Raw genomic sequence first — 6,741 nt, forward strand, 5'->3', positions numbered from 1 at the left:
TTTTATTTTTTTTTGCGTCCCCACGCAATACTTTTGCGTTCGGCATTTTGGAACAGCAGCACCGATGACAAACTGCTCATAAAACAAACAGCACTGATATGTCAATGATATGGTTTATTTGTCATATGCAGGTTAACACGCAGTAAACAATGCGATTAAATGCTTAGGATAAGAAGAACCATTCAAATCACTATAAAAACAAAAGCACTAATGGCGTGCAAAAAAAAAAGTACACATCATGCAGCGGTAATAAGCAAACAAAGTGTCACAGATGTGGTTTCGTGCAGCATTATAGTCCAGAGTTCAGTAGTTTGACAGCTTCTGGATAAAAACTGTCTTTAGTCTGATTTGAAGATAATTTTATTTAAGGCCGATTTCAAAATAAAACTCAATAAATCTCAAAACGGGTGTAGTGTTTGTTTCATTTTTGCAGTTATCTATGTTTGGAAACTATCCCACAAAGTATTGCAAAATAACGCAAATACTATTGCGTGAGAACGCAAAAAGTATTGCGTGGGAACACAAAAAGAGAAAAATTCCCCATGTTCTCTCGCGGACCTCATTGAAAGGCTTCATCAAGGGGAGATATTAAATAAATATGTTGTGAAATAAAAAAAAATTGAATGTACCATTAAATGTACAATTTATTTTAACACATCATTAAATATTAAGTGTACCACTAATTACGTCATGTCGTTTTTAAAATTATACTTAATTATTCAGTGGCACATTTAATTGCATAATAGTCCATTTCCTGATATAATGGTACATTTATTGTTTCTAATAATCAGCAACTTGAAACATAAACTTGAAACATAAAAGTGATGTCAGTGTTCAAAGGAAACAATCACTTAATAAATGAGTAAAATATAACTATGTACATTTTGTTTATTCAGCTAAGATAGGCATGGTCTGTTTCCTTGTTTGATATTTTATTATTTCTTCATTATTATTCTTTTTACTTTAACTGGCCTTTACTACAGCTAAAAACAGGGACCTAACTGGTCCTTCAAAGAAATTGCCAAAAGACTAAATGAAGAAAACAAAAATGGGAGTGGCACAGGAGTGGGACTCGTTCTAAATAGGAGCGGGATGGGAGTGGGAGTCAATTTACCAGGACTGGGACAGGACAGGATTTTTTTCGTTATGCTGGCCTGGGATTGGGATGGAACAAGACATTTTTCTGTGGGAGCGGGATTGGACAGGAGAGAAAATCCACTCCCGTGTCACCCTCTAATAGGTACTGAGAAGAGGTCTGTGGTCCCCACCTGCACAACCACTCCTTTATTGAGTGTGTCTTGCTAATTGCCAAAGATTTCCCCTTGTTGTCTATTCCATTTGCACAACAGCATGTGAAATCAGATTCAGAATCAGAAAAGCTTTATTGCCAAGTACGTTTTTGGACATACAAGGAATTTGTTTTGGCGTAGTCAGTGCAATACAATACAAATTAAACAGTATAAACATATCTACAATATAATATAAATATATGTGCACTGTTTTAAGTGAGTGAGAGTAAATGTAGAGCAGTATAAGATGCAAGAGTGGTACAACAGTGCAGGTGATCAGTGTGCAAGTATGGCAGTGCGAGTAAAGCAGGAGTCCAAGCTGAGCGTTAATGTAACACATAGAGTTGCAGGTTGCAGGTGTCCTGTCAGCAAAAAAAGTGGGGGTGTGGGTGAAAGGGAGAGTGTCAGGGTGGTTTCCGGGCTTTGTTAATAAGGCTGGTGGCAGATGGGAAAAAACTGTTCTTGTGGCGTGAGGTTTTGGACCGGATGGACCGCAGCCTCCTGCCAGAGGGGAGAGTTTCAAAGAGTCTGTGACCGGGTTGGGAGGGATCAGCCAGAATCTTCCCTGCCCGCTTCAGGGTCCTGGAGGTGTACAGTTCCTGGAGCGACAGTAGACTGCAGCCAATCACCTTCTCAGCTGACCGAATGACATGCTGCAGCCTGCCCTTATCCTTGGCTGTAGCAGCGGCGTACCAGATGGTGATGGAGGAGGTGAGGATGGACTCAATGATTGCTGTGTAGAAGTGCACCATCATAGTCTTTGGCAGGTTGAATTTCTTCAGCTGCCGCAGGAAGAACATCCTCTGCTGGGCTTTCTTGATGAGGGAGCTGATGTTTGGCTCCCACTTGAGGTCCCAGGAGATGATGGTTCTCAGGAAGCAGAAAGATTCCACAGTGTCAATTGTGGAGTCACAGAGGGTGATGGGGGCAGGTGGGGCTGGGTTCTGCCTGAAGTCCACAACCATCTCCACTGTCTTTAGAGCATTGAACTCAAGGTTGTTCTGGCTGCACCAGTCCAACAGATGGTCCACCTCCCATCTGTACGCGGACTCGTCACCATCAGAGATGAGTCCGATCAGAGTGGTGTCGTCCATAAACTTCAGAAGCTTGACAGACTGGTGACTGGAGGTGCAGCTGTTGGTGTACAGGGAGAAGAGCAGAGGAGAGAGAACACAGCCTTGGGGGGAACCGGTGCTGATGGTCAGGGAGTCAGAGACGTGCTTCCCCAGCCTCACGCGCTGCTTCCTGTCAGACAGGAAGTCAGTGATCCACCTGCAGGTGGAGTTGGGCACACTTAGCTGGGAGAGCTTCTCCTGGAGCAGAGCTGGGATAATGGTGTTGAAGGCAGAGCTGAAATCCACAAACAGGATCCTGGTGTTCCTGTGGAGTCCAGGTGTCGGATGATGAAATGAAGGGCTAGGTTGACTGCATCATCTACAGACCTGTTGGCTCTGTAGGCAAACTGCAGGGGATCTGGGAGGTGGTCGGTGATGTCTTTTAGGTGTGAGAGCACAAGACGCTCAAAGGACTTCATCACCACAGAGGTCAGGGCGACGGGTCTGAAGTCATTAAGCCCTGTGGTCCTTGGCTTCTTGGGAACAGGGACGATGGTGGAGGACTTGAAGCAGGCTGGCACATGACATGTCTCCAGTGAGGTGTCTGTGAAGACTGGAGACAGAATCCAGTCCAGCATCTTTGCGGGGGTTCTGTTTCCTGAAGAGTTTGTTGACGTCCCTCTCCTGGATGGAAAGAGCCGTCCCCGGCATGGGTTGGGGGATGGTGGGGGGGAGCTTCAGGGTGGGGGTTGGAGGTGCCAAGGCCCTTCTTGAGAGGCCTTGGCACTGTCAATCAGTCAAGCAACACTGTCAATCAGTGTTGCTTCCTAAGTGGACAGTTTGATTTCACAGAAGTTTGATTTATTTGGAGTTATATTGTGTTGTTTAAGTGTTTCCTTTATTTTTTTGAGCAGTATAGTGCTGGCAGCATGGCATTGCAGAAACTGTGAGAATTGGCACTTTTCAGCATTAATCAGGTTCAACTTTATGTTTTAAAGATAAATAGGAGGGAAATTCCTTTTTATATTCAGGGCCATTTATAGCCAAGAAATGATTGCTAATCAAAGAACAAAAGGCCAAGTCTGAAAGGTCTATTGTTTACAGCTGTAACTAAAAAATAACTTCCAAGGCTCTTCAACCCATAAATTATTTCATCATTCATAATAGATACCACAGCCTGGTGATCACAGAAGGTCATCACATAGATTCCTTCTTTTGGAAAACAGATTTGTCTGATGGATGATTCGGTGCTTTTGTGAAGGACAAGCTGCCAATGCCTCTCTCATGGTGATAAGCCCCATCTCCTAGCATTTGTCTTAATGAGCTCATTCCTCATTCATTGCAAGTTAATTACTTTCCTTAATCGTCACCAGGCACATGGAAGCCTTTTTTATGAATATTGTTTATGTTAGGTTGTAAATTCTATTACCTTTAATATTTATGTAGTGTCTTTATTTTTTGTCTCTCTTATCCCCGCTGCTTGCCTTTTCTTTCCCGTGGTTTTGGACAACCCATATGGCATGGTCTTTAAAGCGTTTCCCACATGTGTGACGGGTTGTCATTTTGCCTCGTGCAAAATTTGTTTTATCCAGCATAGGGTCCTGCCAACTCCCAATGCAACTATGCAAAGTAAACTGCATTTATTTTACCCAGAGTGCCGGGATGGTAACAGGTACACCAGCCACCACTTTTGGCAAGTACGAAGGGCACAGGTATCATCAGAGCAGAGGATATTCGGTCTATGTCGCCTTCTGCGGGTGACAGATGACTACACTCACTGTCACTTTATGGCTCCTTCAGCAATGCTTAATGTCAAAATATGTGGAGGAATAAGAAGAGAATATATTCCAGATATGGATGTCACATTTAACTTGCAATGAATTTTATGGTGGTTTTCCTAATATTGAGTGTGTGTGTGTGTATGTGTGTGTGTGTGTGTGTGTGTGTGTGTGTGTGTGTGTGTGTGTGTGTGTCTGTTACTGAGAAAGAAGGAAAGAGAAAGATGAAGACATAAAAGTCATGATCATATTGATATATAGTACAACATTCTCAGTGCTAGGTGCCATTTCCTAGAATGTATTATTATCAGTCCCTAGTACTTCTGGTATTTTGACTGGATTTAAGGCTCTCCTGCTGGTTGTATTGATGGCTTAATGACATTTACTTGCATATTTTCATTACCAACGCAATGAAGATTAATACTTCTCATTGTGTTTATTTATCCCATTCTTACAATTTTGTATCAATTTGGGATTTCTTTTGACATAGTGTCCTACCCTATTACTGTGAAAAACAACACCAAGCTGACTGCAAATACCTCACATGCTATTTGCTTTTTATTATTAATAGTGCACAGTGTAATCCTGTAGGATAAATGTTCATAATATAGATCATTAACACAAATAACAAAATATTGCATATAATGCTGGAGGAATCCAAAAATGTTAAATGTCCTCAGTGCTCTTTAAACTGGCTTTGCTTATGCAAAGTGTATGGTCATATCCTCATCTCTGTATCTGTGTGAGTGTTCAGATGAGGGGAAATGAGGGGAGATAGGTCACAGAGAGGTATTACTATGCTGTATGATTTGTAAGGGCAGTACTATTATGCAGATGAGTGGGATAAATGTAGCTGGGCACCAAACAGTGTGTCATTATTTCTATAATGATGGTAGGATGTTAATGTTATGGCTTTTGCAGTAATGTGCTTTGTCTTGCCGCATGCATCACCCTTGGCACCTATTAACCACCTGGTACTGCATCTCACATGCTGATATATGGTGCAATGTAACCTAATAGTCCATTCTATTCTTTCCCTTATTTCAAAATGGTTTTCTTTGTCTTTAGATGGATTTCTCTCACACAGTGTAAAAACGCTTCAATGGTTTAGTTGGTAAACCTTATATTAAAGAGCATTTTCAAGATAAAAAATTTAACTTTACAGGATGAATAAATTTTGTGGTAATGAATTAAGTAAAAATGTTAGTCAAAATAATGACAAAGAAAACCACTTAAACTAAAGCTAGGTTTATACTTCATGCATTGAACATGATATGACGGTGTATGCACCAACAGTGACATAATTGTGCCGTCCCCACTCCTGCGTGAGGGACCTGCATTCTGGTGCGGCTCCTGGTTGTGCATATCCAAATTTCTTTAACTTGGCACGGACTGCGCGTGCCACACCTCATTAAGAATCAACGAAGTTGAAGGTGCAAACATTTCATGCACAAATAAATCACTTCTTCATAAACAGAAAGAAGTAACAGAAAAGAAAAACTGCAAACAAAAAAGGCAAGAGATATGTGAGTTACAAAGTTAGATTAACAGTGTCTAAAGTATTTATAACGTTTTTTTGTGTATCTAGGTACGGTCTTAGATCCTTCACAAAGAGGTCAAAAAGCAGTTTCCTCTTCATTGTTTTACTCTTATGAATCTGAAACTTTGCCAGAAACATAATCACATTAATAAGAAATGTTTTTGATAGTGCACACAGTCATTTTAAGTGTTCCTTCTCTCTTTTACAACATTTCCACTAGTTATCTATCATACTGTGCCCTGTTTTTGGAGAATACTGCACCAACATCAGGGTCAAGTATAAATGCCTACAACGCTTGTTCAGGCTCGCGTGCCCTTAGTGGTGTCATGCTGTCCTGTGTCTGTGTTTGTGTTTTTGTTTATTTCCTGGTCTGGTCTCTGTTCTTCCTTCGTTTGATTATCACACCTGTTCCTAGTCCTCCCTGATTGTCTGGTCTCGTCTCTCATTGGTTCCCCCTGCTGTTCTGTTTTGTATATATGCCTTTTTGTTTTCATTGTTCCCCGCTTGATCCTCGTCTTACCCTCGTCATTGTCCTTGTTCCTGTTAAAGTCTGGTGACTCTCTGTTCTGGTCTCGTTTGGTTTTGTATGTTCCTGGTTTCCCTACCTGGCTCAGTGAGCAAGGAAATATTAAATCTGCACTTACCTTCATCTGTTGTATCCTGGCATCCTTTACTGCACTTTGGTCCTACCTCCAAATCATGACAAATGGAGTCCTGTGTGACAACCCGAAGCGCGACTATTACTGAGCTTTTAGGAATTTGCAGATTTTCAATAGTTTTACTTTCACTTAACCAAAGGAAAATATTAGACTCATTTTCTAATGTACACACCTAAAACACTAAGATAGAACCCTGGACTTTCTTTGCAGCCACACTACACCAGGCAAGATGGGGGAATGGGACATGCTGCATTTTCTGAGTTTCATTTATGGCTTTAACAAACTTACAGAAGTGCTTTTTCATTGTTTTGCATCAATCAAGCACAGAGAAATCATAATATAAGAATGCAACTAAGTAAATTCCACATGCTAACTGTACTAGCTATAATATGTTAGCATGCAGAACTAAGTAGCCCAGAT

Source organism: Girardinichthys multiradiatus, chromosome 2 (genome assembly GCF_021462225.1).
Source record: "Girardinichthys multiradiatus isolate DD_20200921_A chromosome 2, DD_fGirMul_XY1, whole genome shotgun sequence".
NCBI lineage: Eukaryota > Metazoa > Chordata > Actinopteri > Cyprinodontiformes > Goodeidae > Girardinichthys > Girardinichthys multiradiatus.